This window comes from Lonchura striata, chromosome 30, assembly GCF_050655825.1.
Source record: "Lonchura striata isolate lonStrDom1 chromosome 30, ASM5065582v1, whole genome shotgun sequence".
Lineage (NCBI taxonomy): Eukaryota > Metazoa > Chordata > Aves > Passeriformes > Estrildidae > Lonchura > Lonchura striata.
The window spans coordinates 3,688,253-3,707,769 of record NC_140732.1 but is presented as its reverse complement, the minus strand read 5'-3'; positions in this window follow the sequence as shown (position 1 = coordinate 3,707,769).

The window sequence follows — 19,517 nt, the reverse complement described above, 5'->3', positions numbered from 1 at the left end:
AGGAGTCATGTCCTGGCAGTCAGGGGGCATGTTCTGGCAGGCAGAGCATAGGTCCTGGCAATAAGGGGCCATGTCCTGGCAGGCAGGGGGCAGGTCCTGGCAGGAAGAAGACATGTTCTGGTAGACAAAAGGCATGTCCTAACAGGCAGGGGACAGGTCTTGGCAAGGTCTTGGCAAGAAGGGTGCATGTCCTGGCAATAAGGGGCCATTTCCTGGCAGGCAGCGGGCAGGTCCTGGCAGGTAGGGCATGTACTAACAGGCAAAGGACAGGTCCTGGAAAGAAGGGGGCATGTCCTGGCAGGCAGGAGGCAGGTCCTGGCAGGCAGGGGACATGTTCTGGGAGAAAGAAGGCATGTCCTGACAGGCAGGCAGGAGTCATGTCCTGGCAGTCAGGGGGCATGTCCTGGCAGGCAGTGTATAGGTCCTGGCAATAAGGGGCCATTTCCTGGCAGACAGGGGCATGTCCTGGCAGATAGGGCATAGGTCCTGGAAAGAAGGGGGCATGTCCTGGCAGGCAAGGGGCAGTGTGCTAAAAGGCAGGGGGCATGTCCTAAAGGCAGGGGGGCAGGTCCTAATAGGCAGAGGACATGTCCTGGCAGGCAGGGTGCATGTCCTAACAGGCAAGGGGCATGACCTGGCAGGCAGGGGCATGTCCTGGCAGGCCGGGTAGGTGTTATGGCAGGCAGGAGGCATGTTCTAGCAGGCAGAGTAAGCAAGCAAGTAAAGAGGCAAGTACAAAAGCAAGCAGGCTAAGCCTCGTAGGAGAGTCAGGCGAGGGGACTTGGCCAGAGTTTGAGTGTAAGGCTCGGCAGGACGTTCGACCTTACCTCAGCAGGGAGACCAAGCTTCCTAAGCCTAGTAAGGAGGTTGGGCAAAATGCCAAGTAAGAATTGGGGCGAGACCTCCCCAGGGTTCAAGCTTAGAAATTCCATCAAGAAGTCCAAAAAAAGAACAGGAAAGCAGAAGACAATATATGTGAGTGTGATTAGTGGTTATCCTGGTCAAGGGACAGAGATAAATGCCAAGAGTGGGAGGTTAGCTCGAAGAGATTAAGTTCAGTCAGGAGATTTAAAATACTAGGTTGTGGGAAGGAGCCAAATGAACGATAGTTGCATATCTATATATTCCATTTTAGAGAGAGACATACTTTACGGTATATATATTTTTTTCTTTTTTGAGGCCTGAAAATGGGAAGAGGTTATAGCAAAGGAGCAGATCCTTCAGAAGAGAAAGCAAAGAGAATTCCTCCTAACAGCCCCTTGGGGCAGTTGTTAGACCAATGGGATTCTTGGGAAACCACAAAGGGTCTGGACAAGCGTAAGATGATAAATTACAGTACAGAAGTATGGCCAAAGTTAAAATTACAGGGAGAGTGGCCATGGTATGGAACCCGAGATCAGTGGATGTGTAATCAGTTAAACCAACACCTAGAAGCCCAAGAAGAACTCGATATAGAACAACTATCTTATGCAGCTTGCTGGCTGGAGAACTGTAGAAATGATGGGACTGTGAGAATATGCAAGTTACAAAGAAAAAAAGAAGAAGAGGATGGAGAAAAAGAGACTAGAAAAAGAAAAAAATGGGACCCCCTCGAATACCTACTCCACTCTACTCCTGCTCCCTCCCCAACCGTTTCCCCAGCTAATCCTTCAGCCCCTCCTATCCCATCATCCCTTCTCCAAATTTCCCCAACCATCTTCCCAACTCCCTCCTCCCCTTCTCCAATGAAAGTTTCCTTGCCTCCTCCCACTTGGGAGCTGAGGCCACCCTTCCCTAGTGATTGTTCACCACCTAGCATGCCCCATATCCTCCAACAAGCATCTATCACCACTACTATTTCCCCACCTGGTGCCTTGGGAGAAGGGCCATATTGTAACACCCGATCCAAAATACCAAGGGTGGAAAAGCTCTTTCCCCTTAGAGAAGTTCCTATGGGTGGGGCAGCTGGAGGAGTTGGGTTTGTAGATGCACCTTTGACCACTTCTGAAGTTCGGGGATTTAAGAAAGAGATAGGACATTTGGTAGAAGACCCTGTTGGAATATCTAATCAGTTAGACTAATTCTTAGGGCCAAATATCTATACCTGGGGAGAGCTGAACTCTATTCTAAGCATCCTGTTCTCTCCAGAAGAGGTCCGGATGATCCGAACAGCAGGGGTGAAGATATGGGAAAGAGAAAATAGACTGGGACCCCCAGGGGACCAAAAGATACCCTTAGTAGACCCCAGTTGGAATCCTAATCAGGAAGAAGGAAGGCAAAACATGAGAGACTATAGATCCCTCATGATGAGAGGAATCAAAGAGTCTATCCCTAGGGGAAACAACACAAAATTGGCCTTTGATAGTACTCAGGAGAAAGATGAGACTACAGCAATTTGGCTTAACCGACTAAAATGAAATTTCCAGTTATATTCAAATATAGACCCAGATAGCCCAGAGGGTCAAGTCCTCTTTAAGGTCCAGTTTGTCACTAAATCCTGGCTGGATATCAGACAGAAGCTCGAAAAAATGGATGACTGGCAAGAAAAGAACATGAATAAGTTGCTCAAAGAAGCCCTAAGAATATATTTAAGGAGGGAGGAAGAAAAGGCCAAAACCAAAGCTAGAATTATGGTTGCAGTTGCTCGAGAAAGTGTAAGAGTAGAAAAATCACCAGCACTGATGTCTAAGCCAGGTTGGAATAGACCAGGGCCATTATCAAAAAGGGGTAGAGACCAACCAGCACCATCATATGAAACAAGTAAGAGTCTTAACAAGTTCAGGAAACCTGAGGCCTCATAAAGCAACAGGAGGTGCTATTACTGTGGTGAGATAGGACACCTTAAGAAGAATTGTAAGAAATTTCACCTTGATGAAGCAATTCACAAAGAACAAGAAGTCTTAGAAGAGATTTCAAGAGGAGACAACTAGGGGTGTCATGGGCTCTATTAGTTAGGGGATCCAATGAACCATCAAGAAGAGCCCTTGGTAAACTTTGAAGTAGGTCCCCATTATGAAGATTTTGAGTTCTTAGTTGACACAGGGGCAGATAAGTCCAGTATAAACAAGTTACCAGTAGGAGTCACCATTGGAAAGAAGGTCTGTGAGGTTTTAGGGGTGGAAGGAAGGCCATTTAAAGCATCTATAGCTGAAAATATAGAAAACAAGGGGAATTCTAGACAATGTTTGGCAGACTTTATCTATCTGCCAAATTTAGGAAGTAATCTCTTGGGAAGGGACTTGCAAGTCCAATTGGGGGTAGGGATCATCCCACGAGATGGAAGGATGGTAGTCCAGGTCATGAGACTGACCCAGAGCGACATAGAAGAAATAGACCCCAAAGTATGGGTGGAAGAAAGTAAGTGTGGATATTTAAACATCACACCAATAAAAATAGAAATGCAAAGAGATACACCCCCTATCTGAGTCAAGCAATACCCAATATCCCCTGAGGGCAGGAGAGGATTAGCCCCAGTGATCGAATGCCTACGAGAGCAAGGTATTCTAGAATAATGCATGTCGCCCCATAACACCTCTATACTAGCTGTAAGAAAAGCAGAAGGGAAATACAGGCTAGTTCAGGACTTAAGGGAAGTAAACAAGAAAACTATTACCAGACACCCCGTGGTATCCAACCCCTATACCCTGTTAAGCCAAATTCCAAGAGAGCATGCCTGGTTCACAGTTATAGATTTGAAAGATGCCTTCTGGGCATACCCGCTAGCAGAGGAATGTCGTGGCTGGTTTGCGTTTGAGTGGGAAGATCCTGACAGAAGGAGGAAGCAGCAGCTAAGGTGGACACGTCTCCCACAGGGGTTTACAGAATCCCCAAACCTCTTTGGGCAAGCACTAGAGGAATTATTGAGGCAGTTCACCCCTGAGGAAAATGTTCAGATCTTACAGTATGTAGATGACTTATTAGTATCTGGAGAAGAGCGAGGCCGGGTCAAAGCCACTAGTGTTCGACTCTTAAATTTCCTAGGAGAAAATGGTCTAAAAGTATCCCAAGAAAAACTACAATTTGTAGAACCTGAGGTGATCTACCTAGGTCATATAATTGGAGAAGGATATAAGAAATTAAGTCCTGAAAGAATCTCAGGTATCCTGTCTATCCCAGCTCCCAAGACGAAGAGAGATGTAAGGAAGATACTAGGCCTGTTTGGTTATTGTAAGCTGTGGTTAGATCAATACACTAAAAGTGTGAGGTTCCTTTATGATAAATTAGTAGACTTTGAGCCTATAAAATGGACAAAAGAAGATGAAGAACAACTACAAAATTTGAAAACGAAACTATCCTCAGCACCTGTTCTAAGCCTGCCTGACCTTAAGAAAGAGTTTAACCTGTTTGTGAGCACAGAAGGAGGAATTGCATATGGGGTATTAACTCAGGAGTGGGGAAGGCATAAAAAGCCAATAGCCTACCTCTCAAAACTACTAGACCCAGTAGCCAAGGGATTGCCAACTTGTCTGCAAGCAATTGCAGCAGCAGCCATCCTAATAGAAGAAGCTCAAAAGTTAACCCTGCAAGGAAAAATTAAAGCCCATACCCCCCATGACCTAAAAATGGTGCTAGGCCAAAAAGCTCAGCAGTGGTTGACTGATTCTAGAATATTGAGGTATGAAACCATCTTAATGAACACAGGTGACCTAGAGTTAGTCACCTCCAAATGTCTAAACCCTGCACAGTTTCTTGGTGGAGAACCCCTGGCTGATCTAGAACATGATTGTATTGAACTCATAAATCTACAGACCAAAGTGAGAGAGGATTTAGAAGATGTACCCCTACCATATGGGAGATCTCTTTTTATAGATGGGTCCTCAAGAATAGTAGGAGGGAAAAGAGCCTCAGGGTATGCTGTCATAGATGAGGAAAGCATGAAAGTCACAGAAAAAGGGAAACTACCCTCAAATTGGTCAGCCCAGTGTTGTGAAGTCTATGCCTTGAAAAGAGGACTAGACCTATTAGAGGGAGACCAAGGAACTATTTATACAGACTAGCAATATGCGTTTGGGATCATCCATACCTTCGGAAAAATTTGGGAAGAGCGAGGCTACCTAAACTCAAAAGGGAAGAACTTGGTGCATGAGAGGCTGATAAAACTAGTATTAGAATCCTTACAAAAGCCCGCAGAGATAGCTGTGGTGCACATAAAGGGACATCAGAAAGGACATACCCATGAAGAGGAGGGAAACAGATTAGCAGATCAGATAGCTAAAGAAGCAGCCTCAGACACAACAAGCCCAGTAAAAGCTTTTAGAATGGAAATAGGACTAAGTAGAGAAGAAGAGCCAAGGTTCAGTGAGAAAGAACTAAAATTAATAAAAGAACTAAGATTACATCAAGGGGAACAGGGAGAATGGTTAACTCCAGATGGGCATAAATTCCTGAATAAAGCCCTAGCTTGAAGAGTGCTAGTAAACTTACATGATCTGGCACACTGGGGAATCCAAGGTTTGTGTGACCACTTTTTATGGGAAAATTTATGTATTGGAATATATGACCTGGCAAAAGCAGTCACAAGAGGGTGTGCAATTTGTTTGAAAACTGACCAAAAGGTAATGAGAAAAACAGCACATGGGGGAGGAAAACTTGCTTTAAGACCTTTCCAGAACATACAAGTAGATTTCACTGAAATGCCTTCTGTGCAGAGGTACAAGCATTTACTAGTGATCGTAGATCATCTCACTCACTGGGTGGAGGCTTTCCCAACCAAAAAGGAAACCACTCAAGAAGTTGCAAGAATAATCTTAGAAAAAATCATACCTCGATACAGGCTAGTGTCCTGGGTTGTAAGATAAGGTTGTATTCTATTTGCCATCTGTTGAAGGCAAACCTGTTGGGCAGGTTTTGTTATCTTTTCCAAGAACCGGTTTTGCTCCTAAGAGGTAATGGTTTGTTAGTGGGCCATTGACTGATTCAATGCAGGGCTGGTAACATAACACCATCCTATTGCAAGATGTTCCACCCAGAGGGGGAAGCCAAGCACTCTTTTATTGGATATAAGGGGGTACCTTTTTGGGGACAGAGCAGCTCTTTACTTTGGGGGATTGCCAGAGAAGCAGCTCTCTTCGGCGGCACTCGCAGCGAAGCAGCCGGAGCGCGCTGAGGCAACGGCGGCGGAGCTCGGAGGCAACCCCGACGCAGAGGAAGACCGGCCCCACTGCCACCAGATCTTCAGAGGAAAACTATACCCTTCTAAAGATCACCACGGCATCTGCAATTCATCAACTACTGCAAGGGGAGCAATCGTCCCAGCAGGACTGCTACTGGCACCCCGAATCCTCAGGTTCTGGACTTTTTCACTGGTTTTGTTTGTACTGATTGCATTTGCCTTTTTAAATTGTTGTCTAGTTTTCTCCTAGTAAAGAATTGTTACTCCCATTCCCATATCTTTGCCTGAGAGCCTTTTGATTTAAAACTCCTAGTAATTCGGAGGGAGGGGGTTTACCTTCTCCATTGCACAGGAGGCTTTAGCCCTCCTTCACAGATTCCTGTCTTGTCGAACCAAGACAGATTTTGGCGCATCAACGTGAGGCCCGAGGGCATTGAGAGGGAAAAAGGATTAACCGTTCTTAAGTAATTTGGTTTTGTTTTTTTGTTGTTGTTGTGTGTAGAAACATCTTAAGCATCACCATGTGGTCTAGTTTACCTTGGTTTGGGTGGCATGTGATTGTAGCTATACTTTTCCCATTTGCAGACCATTATCTAAAAATGGGTCCTATAACTAACGCTACGGTGTCTATTGTCAAGTTTGGCTTCTGGGTTAATTGGGTGAGGAATTCATGGATCTTTAATTTCCTCTGGAAGGCAGGTACATGGATTCATAGCTATCACACATTAACTGTATGTTTTTGGGGTTACTTTAATAACGGTACCTACTGCCAGGAAATAGCGCCTGGGCAAACTTTCTCCCAACCTTTTAACCATCTTTTTGGGTCTGCTCCACCAGTTCTCAAAGGGTTAAGATCCTTTCTAAGTGCTAATGATACCATACAATGGGTGGTGTTGCTGATAGTCCTGTTATATTTAGCATTCAGAGATAAGGGAAGATTAACCTGGATAACTACCCTCACACCTTCACCACAGACTCGAGATGCTGCTGCTCCAGAGCCTGACCCTGCCCCACAGCCCACCTCAGAAATGAACCGCCCAGATTGGGTGAGGGTTCTGGTTAAGGAGATACGAGAGATGCTGAAGGAGTGCATTTCCCCAGCTGGTGAGAAACCGGCCCTTTGCCTTGAGGAAGGACAGTCTAATAGTACAGCTGTGGAACCCACAGATGTTACAACTGTCCAGGTTCCAGCTGAACCACAAAGGCAGTCACGGTCAGCAGCAGTTGCCCCGGTAGAAACAAGGAAGTCTAAGGTGAAAGCAGAGCACCCTGCAGATAGGGACAGGAATGGAGGAACCTCACAACCCACAGGGGAGCCAGAGATTGCTATCATCACCGAGTCCCTGACGTACGAAAGTCTTCGTAATCTGCATAAAGACATTGTGCGACGAGGGCGTGAGGCTTATGCTACCTGGCTACTCCGGGTTTGGGATCTTATGGGTACAGGCGTGCAGCTGGACGGTGGTGAGGCAAGGAACTTGGGACCCTTGACCCAGGACTCGGGTATAAATCAGGTTTTTGTAAGGGAACCAGGGTCCCTTTCTCTCTGGGAGCGGCTCTTAATGAGTGTCAGGGAGAGGTTTGTCCACAGAGAGAGAATGCAAGAGCACCATCATAGAATGCGCTGGAAGACCCTTGAGGAAGGGATCCAACAGCTGAGGGAAGTGGCAGTATTGGAGGTACTCTTTGGGAGGGATGGACGACACAATAATGACCCCGACAAGGTCAGGTGTACGGGACAAATGCTGTGGAGTCTAGCAAATCTTGGGCCATCTCAATACACCACCTTCATTGCAACAATCAATGCTGATGCCCACCGGGAGACAGTAGGTTCTGTTGCCAACAAACTTAGGAATTATGAGAGTATGATTAATGGCCCAATGCAGGCTCATATCTCAGCTGTGATTAAGGAGTTTAAAGAGGAGATGAGGGAGGAGATAAGGAAGGTTAATACAGCACCCGTGAGAGTCACAGGCCCCAGAATCAGCGCCCAACAATCCCCAGCTAGAGAGAGAGGGTACACCCCAAGGGCTAATCTGTGGTTCTTCCTGCGTGACCATGGGGAAGACATGGGGAGGTGGGATGGGAAACCCACTTCTGTCCTGGCAGCACGGGTCCGTCAACTTAAGGAGGGAAACTCTAACCGGGGGAGTTCCACCAAAGTGAAGGTAGCCTCAACCTCCCGTGACCAAGCTTGTGGGTACGATCTGTCAGACCCCCTTGAAGGGACCTCTAGTATGTATGCCCAGGAAAGGAACGATAACCAGTGTTAGAGGGGCCCTGTCTCTAGCCAGGGAGAGGCACGGGAAAACCGGATCTTCTGGACAGTGTGGATCCGATGGCCTGGCACATCAGAGCCACAAAAATATGATGCTTTGGTTGATACTGGTGCACAGTGTACTCTGATACCATCGGGACATATGGGGGCAGAGCCTGTTTCCATTGCTGGTGTGACAGGGGGATCACAACAATTGACTCTGGTGGAAGCCGAGGTGAGCCTGACTGGGAAGGAGTGGAAGAAACATCCTATAGTGACTGGCCCAGATGCTCCGTGTATCCTAGGCATAGACTTCCTCCGGAACGGATATTACAAAGACCCAAAGGGACTCAGGTGGGCTTTTGGAATAGCCGCTGTAGAGGCAGAAGACATTAGGCAGTTGAACGCCTTGCCTGGACTGTCAGAAAACCTCTCTGCAGTAGGACTCCTAAGGGTGGAAGAGCAACGAGTGCCAATTGCGACCTCGACAGTGCACCGCCGGCAGTATCGGACGGATCGAGATGCCGTGATCCCCATCCACAAAATGATTCGGGAGCTGGAGAGCCAAGGGGTGGTCAGCAAAACCCACTCACCCTTCAACAGCCCCATCTGGCCTGTGCGCAAATCTGACAAAGAATGGAGATTGACTGTGGACTATCGTGGCTTAAATGAAGTGACTCCGCCACTGAGCGCTGCTGTACCGGATATACTGGAACTCCAGTACGAGCTGGAGTCCAAGGCAGCAAAGTGGTATGCCACCATTGATATTGCTAATGCGTTTTTCTCCATTCCTCTGGCAGCAGAATGCAGGCCTCAGTTTGCTTTCACCTGGAGGGGCGTGCAGTACACCTGGAACCAACTGCCCCAGAGGTGGAAACACAGCCCCACCATCTGCCATGGACTGATCCAGACTGCACTAGAAAAGGGTAAGGCTCCAGAACACCTGCAATACATTGATGACATCATTGTGTGGGGGAGCACAGCGGCAGAAGTGTTTGAGAAAGGTGAGAGGATCATCCAGATACTACTAGAAGCTGGCTTTGCCATCAAGAGAAGCAAAGTCAAGGGACCTGCCCGAGAGATCCAGTTCCTGGGAGTGCAATGGCAAGATGGACGGCGCCAGATTCCCACTGAGGTCATCAACAAGATCACAGCTATGTCCCCACCAACCAGCAAAAAGGAAACACAAGCTTTCCTGGGTGCCATAGGTTTCTGGAGAATGCACATTCCTGAGTATAGCCAGATTGTGAGCCCTCTTTATCTGGTTACCCGAAAGAAGAATGATTTCCACTGGGGCCCTGAGCAGCAACAAGCCTTCACCCAGATCAAGCAGGAGATCGCTCATGCTGTAGCCCTTGGCCCGGTCAGGACGGGACCAGAGGTCAAGAATGTGCTCTACTCTGCAGCCGGGAACCATGGGTTGTCCTGGAGCCTTTGGCAGAAAGTGCCTGGGGAGACTCGAGGCCGACCACTGGGATTCTGGAGCCGAAGTTACAGAGGGTCTGAAGCCAACTACACTCCCACAGAGAAGGAAATCTTGGCTGCCTTTGAAGGAGTTCAAGCCGCCTCGGAGGTAATTGGCACAGAAACACAACTCCTCCTGGCACCCCGACTACCGGTGCTGGGGTGGATGTTTAAAGGAAAGGTTCCTACTACCCACCATGCCACTGACGCCACATGGAGCAAATGGATTGCCCTCATCACTCAACGCGCCCGTATTGGAAACCTGAATCGCCCTGGGATTTTGGAGATAATTACGAACTGGCCAGAAGGTGAAAATTTTGGTCTCACTGATGATGAGGAGCAGGTACAAGTGGCAAGGGCTGAAGAAGCTCCACCATACAACCAACTACCAGCAGAGGAGACCTGCTACGCTCTTTTCACTGACGGTTCCTGTCGCATTGTAGGGATGAACCGGAAGTGGAAAGCAGCCATATGGAGCCCCACACGCCAAGTTGCACAAGCTACCAAAGGAGAAGGTGGATCAAGCCAGCTCGCTGAGCTCAAGGCCATTCAGCTGGCTCTGGACATTGCTGAAAGGGAGAAGTGGCCAAAGCTCTACCTTTATACTGATTCATGGATGGTAGCCAATGCTCTGTGGGGCTGGCTGGGAAGGTGGAGGAAGGCCAGCTGGCAACGTAGAGGAAAGCCAATCTGGGCTGCTGATATATGGAAAGACATTGCCTCTCGGGTGGAAAAGCTAACGGTGAAAGTCCGTAATGTAGATGCCCATGTCCCCAAAAGTCGGGCTAATGAGGAGCACCGAAACAACGAGCAGGTAGATCAGGCAGCAAAAATAGAGGTGTCAAAGATAGACTTAGATTGGCACCATAAGGGGGAGTTGTTCCTGGCTCGATGGGCTCATGATGCCTCAGGTCATCAGGGCAGAGATGCCACCTACCAGTGGGCACGAGACCGAGGGGTGGATCTAACTATGGACAGTGTTTCCCAGGTTATCCATGACTGTGAAACGTGTGCTGCCATCAAACAGGCCAAGAGAGTGAAGCCCCTATGGTATGGTGGGCGGTGGTCCAAGTACAAGTATGGGGAGGCCTGGCAGATTGACTACATCACACTGCCCCAGACACGCCAAGGCAAGCGCTACGTGCTGACCATGGTGGAAGCCACCACTGGATGGCTGGAGACTTTCCCTGTACCTCATGCCACTGCCCGGAACACCATCTTAGGCTTGGAAAAGCAAGTCCTGTGGAGACACTGCACCCCTGAGAGAATTGAGTCTGACAACGGCACCCATTTCAAGAACAGCCTTATCAACACCTGGGCCAGAGAACATGGTATCGAATGGATATATCATATTACCTATCATGCTCCAGCTGCCGGCAAAGTTGAATGGTGCAACGGACTCCTTAAGACTACCCTAAATGCACTTGGTGGGGGAACATTTAGAAACTGGAAAATTAACCTGGCAAAAGCAACCTGGATGGTCAACACCCGAGGGTCTGTCAATCGACCTGGCCCTGCCCAGTCAGAACCCTTACACGCAGTAGATGGAGATAAGCTCCCTGTAGTACATATGAAAGGTATTTTAGGGAAAACTGTTTGGATTAATACCACCTCAGGCAAAGACCAACCCATTCGTGGGATTGTCTTTGCTCAAGGACCTGGTTACACTTGGTGGGTAATGCAGAAAGATGGGGAGACCCGCTGTGTACCACAGGGAAACTTGGTCTTAAGTGAGAACTGGGTGTAAGATTTCATGGTGTGCAGATGGAAATAGAACAAGGGGTGGATAATGTCCTGGGTTGTAAGATAAGGTTGTATTCTATTTGCCATCTGTTGAAGGCAAACCTGTTGGGCAGGTTTTGTTATCTTTTCCAAGAACCGGTTTTGCTCCTAAGAGGTAATGGTTTGTTAGTGGGCCATTGACTGATTCAATGCAGGGCTGGTAACATAACACCATCCTATTGCGAGATGTTCCACCCAGAGGGGGAAGCCAAGCACTCTTTTATTGGATATAAGGGGGTACCTTTTTGGGGACAGAGCAGCTCTTTACTTTGGGGGATTGCCAGAGAAGCAGCTCTCTTCGGCGGCACTCGCAGCGAAGCAGCCGGAGCGCGCTGAGGCAACGGCGGCGGAGCTCGGAGGCAACCCCGACGCAGAGGAAGACCGGCCCCACTGCCACCAGATCTTCAGAGGAAAACTATACCCTTCTAAAGATCACCACGGCATCTGCAATTCATCAACTACTGCAAGGGGAGCAATCGTCCCAGCAGGACTGCTACTGGCACCCCGAATCCTCAGGTTCTGGACTTTTTCACTGGTTTTGTTTGTACTGATTGCATTTGCCTTTTTAAATTGTTGTCTAGTTTTCTCCTAGTAAAGAATTGTTACTCCCATTCCCATATCTTTGCCTGAGAGCCTTTTGATTTAAAACTCCTAGTAATTCGGAGGGAGGGGGTTTACCTTCTCCATTGCACAGGAGGCTTTAGCCCTCCTTCGCAGATTCCTGTCTTGTCGAACCAAGACAGCTAGTCAATAACATTAACTCAGACTGGGGTCCACATTTTGCTGCTCGAACTTTGCATCAAGTAACAGAAGCCCTGGGGATAAGGTGGAGATTGCACACACCATGGCATCCTCAAAGCTTGGGAAGAGTAGAAAGGATGAATAAAACTCTTAAAAATGTAATAACCAAATTAATTGAAGAGACAAAAATGAATTGGCTCAAGTGTTAACCTCTCGCTCTCTTGCGCATCAGAACAAGACCTTGGTCCGACATAGGGGTTTCTCCTTATGAAATGATGTTTGGACTCCCTTTTCTAATCACCCCTTTCAGTACTGCAGATTATTTAGAAGGGGTGGCAGCAACTCAAAAATATTTTAAAACCATAGGAAAATCCCTAGAAGGCCTCAGAAAGAAGGGGTATCTTCCCCAGACCTCCCCTCTGGATACCAATACCCACAACATCAGTCCCAGGGATTGGGTGTTAATAAAATCCTGGAACACCACTCCACTAACCCCCAAATTTGAAGGACCTTTCCAGGTGTTACTCACCACACACACTGCGGTGCGAACCCAAGAAAAAGGCTGGACCCATATCACCAGAGTAAAAGGACCAGTGCCACCCCCAGACGCCAGACTAGACCCAACAGAGTCACCCACCTCCTCTTGTGCATGGACAGTAATTAAGGGACAAGAAGACTTAAAATTAACTTTAAAGAAGACTTCCTAGAAGCTGATACACAGTAAGGTGGTAATAACCATTTGAGTTAAAGTACCATAGTAAAAGTTTAAGTATTTTTTAATTGTTTAATAAGTGTCCTTTAGCCAAAGAAATCCACTAAAGGAATTTTAATTAGACTATTATTAAGTCCAACTTTGTTCCTAGGAATTAGGAGGATTACCCAAAGAAGCTAACCCTAAAAAGCCAGAGACTGTAAATTGATGCGGGCTTAAGCCCAATCAAAGAAATAGAGGAGGGATTTGTTATGAACAAAACAGCCTGGCTGGGACACTTGGCTGGAACTAAGTACTGACATTGAAATGTTAATTAGCTAATCGCTCCTGGGAATCACCTACACCCCCACCCAAACTAGGACTAGGATGCAAAATAATCCATTGGAATCATGGGAGGGAGTTTTGGGGATGAAAAACACCCCAAAATTAAAAAGAGGGGCACAGTGGAGGGGGCTGGATGGGTGTGCTGGTTGGGGAAAAGGGAACCCCATCCCTAGTCTGTGTTTGACCTGTCACCATGACCTGCTGAGCACCAGATTGGACTGGGCTGTGGGAAGCAGGCACAAGGAAAACAGACACTCTTCCTGCTGTTACCAGGAGGGAAGGAGAGGGATAGCTGCTGCTGGACCTTGGCAGCAGGCTCTGCACATCCCCCCACCCTTCGGCTACCAGTGTGCCAGGAAGAAAGGAGAGAGGATGGTCTGCTGATCGGGACTGCAGATACAGACTGGACACCTCTTCACCTCTGGCTACCAGCGTGCTACGGAGACTCCAGGGACAGACTCTGCACGACTTCTCGCCCTTAAGCTACTGGAAGAAGCTACAATACCCCCCTGCCGAGCTGACTTTTTAATAAAGAGCTGAACACTAATAAAGGCATAAAACCTGTGCATTTCAGTCCGGTGCTCAGCAGAGACCCCCAGCACCCTGCACACCTTGGCAGAGATCCCAACCCCCATGCATGCCTCACATAGGATTCCGAATCTCATGCATGCCTTCAAGTGGACCCCAGTGCCCTCCATGCCTCAGAGGAACCTAAAATATCCCTGTGTGTCTCACAAGGAACCCAAGCCTTTTGTGCACCTTATGGGGTCTCCAAAGCCCCCATGTGCCTTATGGGGAAGCCCAGGCCAGCAACGCCAATTGTTTTGCCCTGGAAATCAAGTGTGGGTGCTGCTGTGTTTTTGTACCTCTGGGGCTGTTCATCAGCCCTATCAGGCCCCAAGGACACACAGCCCTTCCCTTCCCTTTCCTTCTGGCTCTTGCTCAGAAGAGCAGACCCTGTGCAGCACCCTGGATTGGTGATGGCCCATCAATTAGGTCCTACCAAGTGTGTGTTAACTGGGGAGGAGCTTTGTTTTGCCTGCTGGCATTGCTGCTCAGGCTGTGTCCCTGGAGATGTTCTTGATGGCTTCCCTCTTTTCCTGGACATGCCACTGGAGGATGTCCAGGCCCAGATGATCCCATTGAAGGAAATGTGCCCTCAGCCCGGGGACGCTCAGCATGGGCTCCCCCAGCCCCTCGGGGCCCTGCTGCTGGTCACAGCAGCCCCTGCCTGGCTCCTGCCTGCCCTCACCGTGGGCATTCACGGCTGCAACTGGGCATGGAGCTCAGCCAGTGCTGGTGCCGGGTGCGCTTTGCTGCTGGTACCACCCAGACACTGGGGTGACAGCTCCATCTCTTTATTGCAATGGAAAAAGGGGCTATTGCCTCCCATGGCAGATGGGGGGAGGGGGTCATCTATAGTGTTGTTTAGAGGGCAGGGCCAGGGGGCTCAGGGGCAGAGGAAGGGCCATGTTGGTCTCAGTTGGGGCTGGAGGGTTCTGGGCTGATCCTGGGATTTCAAGAACAACACAGGAATGGGCTGGGATGGGACAGAGGGAGATCAAAAATGGATGAGGGCAGCTTGGGGATACCCATGGGGAGAGGAAGAAGCAGTGGGATCTAGAGGGTGATAAGAGGTTTCCTCGTAGATAGTTGTTCTGGGGTCCTCTTCTCAGAACTTCTAGAAATGCCTGACCACATCCTTACTACTGCCAAAGTTGCTGCGTCGCTGTCTGAGAGTGAAGTGTAGCCACTGTCTTTCATCTCCTGTCCAGAAGCGTGACTGTGCAAAGAGAGAAGTGGCTGAGGCCCCCAGCTGCCAGTGGCACACAGGGACCCTCGTGCACAGCAAGGCCCAGAGCTGGCAGGGCTCCCAAGAACAGCTGGAGCAGCTGGCACACCTTGGCCCAGCTGCACGGCTGCCCCTCGAGGCCCCGGAGAGCAGGGGACGGCTCTGGGCAGGCTCCCTGGCCAGGAGCGGGTCCCAGAGCACCTCTGCCTTTCAAGGCCATCTCATCCCCTCACTTTCTCCTCCCACCTTGCTGTGCCTCTGCCCTGTGCCCCTGGGGCTGCTCTTGGCCAGGCAGCCTCAGGGGAAGCCAGCACTGGCTGCAGCCCCAGCAGACCACTGGGACAAGGCCCAGCAATTAGGAGGCCAAGGAAAGCACTGGGCAGCAGCAGAACCCTCAGCAGAGTGCTTTGGACAGCCATGGACTGGCCACAACTCCACTGCAGCCTCACTGGGAATCTTGCCTGACTATCAGCAGCCTTTTAAAGGAAGCTGTTTGAGATTGAGATCAGCAAAACACTCACCATTTTCTCTTCCAGCAATACCAGATTCCGGCAGAGCACATCATCAGGCCAAGTGCTGCTCCACCCACAATGGCCATCAACTTCATCAAACAAGATGTTCCCCAGCAGAAATCTCTTCTCATGCTGTTCCAGATTTTGTCAGCACGTGTTGAGGTGCCAGCTGCATCTTGGGAGCAATGGGGAGTGTGAGCCATTGCTATGCTGCACTGCTGAGCTGGCAGCATGGTGGATACAGCCAGGACGTTCTCGCTCTCTGTTTCCCCCAGAGCTGGGGCCCGCAGGCACCTTGCAGTCCCTTGGCACAGGACTGCTCAGTGCTCAAAGCCCTGAGCCTGCATGCCATAATTCCTCTCTGCTATGCTGTTCAGCTCCCAGCAATACTTGTGAAAGAGGTGGATAAAGACAAGGAAAATGCCCAGAGTTCTGGAGCTGCTCCAAAACTCCATCCAGCAAAAACTGCCTCTCCACATCTCTCCAGAGAGTGGGAAATTGCAGTCATCTCAGGCCCATGGTGCAGTTGGGGCTCCCTGTCAGCTGGTGCCAAATGCCTTCCTGCAGAGGCTGGGGAGAAGCTGCAGCCAGCCCAGGCTGGGAAACAGCACTGCAGGCCATGAGAGCCGCAGTGGGGCAGTGAGGCTGCCATAGATCCCTTCCTGCTGTGCCGGGCATGGCCTCTCCAGATGTGCAGGGAAAGGCCCCGGCTGCTGAGGCCCAGGGGAAGGCTGAGGGAAATGCACCCACCATGCTGCCTCTCCAGATCATTCAGGATTTGTTCCAGATGTTTGGATTCCTTCCAGGATTTACTACTTTCTATATGTTTGTTCTTTCTTCTCAGGGGACCTTAGAGAAAAATTTTCATTTCCCAGACATGGATCGCACAAAACCAGAGCTCAGCCTGTGGGGTGAACAGGGACACACCACTCACCCTTGCGATGGAAGCTCGGCTTGTCGGCAGTAGCCATAAAGGGAGCTGGATAAGTCCTCCCTACAGCCACACCTGTAAGTCAACAGCCACAGGATCTTCTGTCATCTCTGCAGATCTGCATGGGCAGCACTGAGCCGCAGGAGCGGTGAGGGGATGACCCAGGGCCAGGGCACACACGTGCGTGGTTCTGTCCTGGCACCTGCAGCGATGCCCCCCTGGCCGAGCTTTGGGCTCTGAGCCGGCAGCTCTCGCAGGGGGAAAGGCCTTGACCTACCCTCACCATCTCCCAGAGGCTCAGTAATGGGTATGGGTTGGGAATCCTGATCCTCTTCATCCTCACGTTCAGCTGCAAAGAAAGGCAGGACAGAACAGTTATGGTGACACTGCTGAAGATTCTCCTTCAGGCCGCAGTGGCAGTGAGTGCCCCTGGGGGATTGGTGCCCTCCAAGGCACTCCCTCAGCTCTGCTTTCCACTCAGGAGCAGGAGCAGGGGCACCACGAGCCTGCAGTGGCCCTGCACCAGGATGGAAGCAGCCCCTTGCAGGGTAGTCAGGGAAGAAAGGACTCCCTGGAGCTGCCAGCAGCTCTAAACCCAGTCCCAGCCGAGGCCAGGGGTTGGCAGAGGCAGCAAGAACAGCTCAGACTTCCTAGGGCAGGCAAAGGAGTTGTGAAAGGCTCAGTCTCGGGCACAGCCCTGGGCCCAGCCCCTTCCCTCTCTGCTCTTCTCTGGGGCTGCACAGAGCACACAGAAGGACACTCTGGCATTGCACATGGTGGAAGATGGATAGCTAAATGCTCCTTCCTCCCACTGACAGCAATCCTCCTGTGGGATTGCTGTTGGGCACAGGAGTAGGAATTTGAAGACAGGATTTCCAGAATCCATCAAACTTCAAAGGATCTTAAAGGAAATCACACATAAATATTCCTCTGGACAATGATTTCTCTGTTAGGAAAGGGTTGCTGATAACTTACCTTCACCAGACTCCAAGATCCTTAAACCATGGTTTACCAGTCTTTCCAAATGATGCAAGTCATGGTCCCAATCTAGAAAGGAGCACAAATGGGAAATGTTCCATGGTGTGCTGGAATCCCCCCTTCTATGGGGAAGTGAGCACATCAAGGGGCTCAGGTAATACTGTGAGACCACACAGCCAAGCAGCAGAGAGGGCAGCTCAAGGCTCAGCAGGGCTCAGGCCCAGAGGCTCAGCAATTACCTTCAGTGACTGTGCCTGGCATCACCTCCCTTCCTGCAGCAGATGCTGCCAATGAGCCACTGCTTCCTCTGGGAAACCCAGCCTTCAGCAGAGCCTGTCCTTCGATCTCTGGGGAAAGGAAAAGGGACAGCTGGATCATTTGGGCTGTTACCCATCCGGAAGATGTCATCTTCAGGAGGAAAAGCTTGTCTAAGTCATGGATGAGCTTCAAGATAAAGACCAGGTTATGGGGGCTGCTCCAGGGCCTGCCCTCCACCAAACATCTGCCCCTCAAAATGTGCTCAGAGACTGGGAAATTGCAGGGGATCTCAGGGTGTGCATGGGCCAGGGTGCAGTTGGAGCTCCCTGTCAGCTGGTACCAAATGCCTTCCTGCAGAGGCTGGGGAGAAGCTGCAGCCAGGCCAGGCTGGGAAACAGCCCTGCAGGCCGTGAGAGCAGCAGTGGGGCAGCGAGGCTGCCATGGATCCCTTCCTGCTGTGCCAGGCACGGCCTGTCCAGATGTGCAGGGAAAGCCCCTGTCTGCTGAGTCCCAGGGGAAAGCTGAGGGAAATGCACCCACCTTGTCCTGTCTGCAGTGTTTTCTTCAGCATTGGCTGCATGAGTTTGGATGGATCCAGGGATATCTTGTCTGCAGTATATTGGACCTTTCCTGTTGGGGGACCTTAGAGAAAAATATTTCCATTTCCCAAGAACGGATCCCACAAAACCTGTGCTCAGCCTGTCGGGTCAGCAGGGACACACTACTCACCCCTGCGATAGGAGCTGGGATTGCGGATAGTAGCCAGAAAAGGAGCTGGAGAAGTCGTCCCTGCAGCCACACCTGTAACTGAACAGCCACAGGAGATTCTGTCATTTCTGCAGATCTGCACGGGCAGCACTGATCTGCAGGAGCGGTGAGGGGATGGCCCAGGGCCAGGGCACACATGTGCGTGGTTCTGTCCTGGCACCTGCAGCGATGCCCCCCTGGCCGAGCTTTGGGCTCTGAGCTGGCAGCTCTCGCAGGGGGAAAGGCCTTGACCTACACTCACCATCTCCCAGAGGCTCAGTGATGGCTGTGGGCTGGGAAGCTGCACCACCTTCACCAACAGGTTCAGCTGCAAAGAAAAGCAGGACAGAACAGCTGCCGTGGTGCTGTAGGAGATCCTCAGGCTGCACCCAAGGCTCAGCCCCGGGGCACAGCCCTGGGCCCGGCCCCTTCCCTCTCTGCTCTTCTCTGTGGCTGCACAGAGCACACACAAGGACACTCTGGCATTGCACATGGGAGGAAGATGGACAGCTAAATGCTCCTTCCTCCCACTGACAGTGATCCTGTGGGATCACTCAGGGCTCCAGAAAGGGAGCAGGGCGAGGCTGCCAGATTCCTACAACCCTGAGGTGATGTTGAGGGTAGTGGAAGATGGGGGAGCTCTTGTCACATTGATTATTGTCGTGGTTTGACACGGAAAGATAATTTTTTCCGGAAGGAAGAGGTCAATTTAGATATTGACCAATTGAAAGTAGACACGCCTCTGAGAACACAGAGGGGTTGAAAGCAGAATTCCCAGGGGAACTCGCTCTCTTTGGTTCCGGTCAGCGTGCAGTGCAGACCTTCCCCCGCCCAGCCACGAGCTGGGTGGGGGAGGGGAAGCCCCCATGGCCTGAGAAAGAGGGACTGTGTTTTGGGAGGATGCCAGTGAGTCAAGAGACCTGCTTCA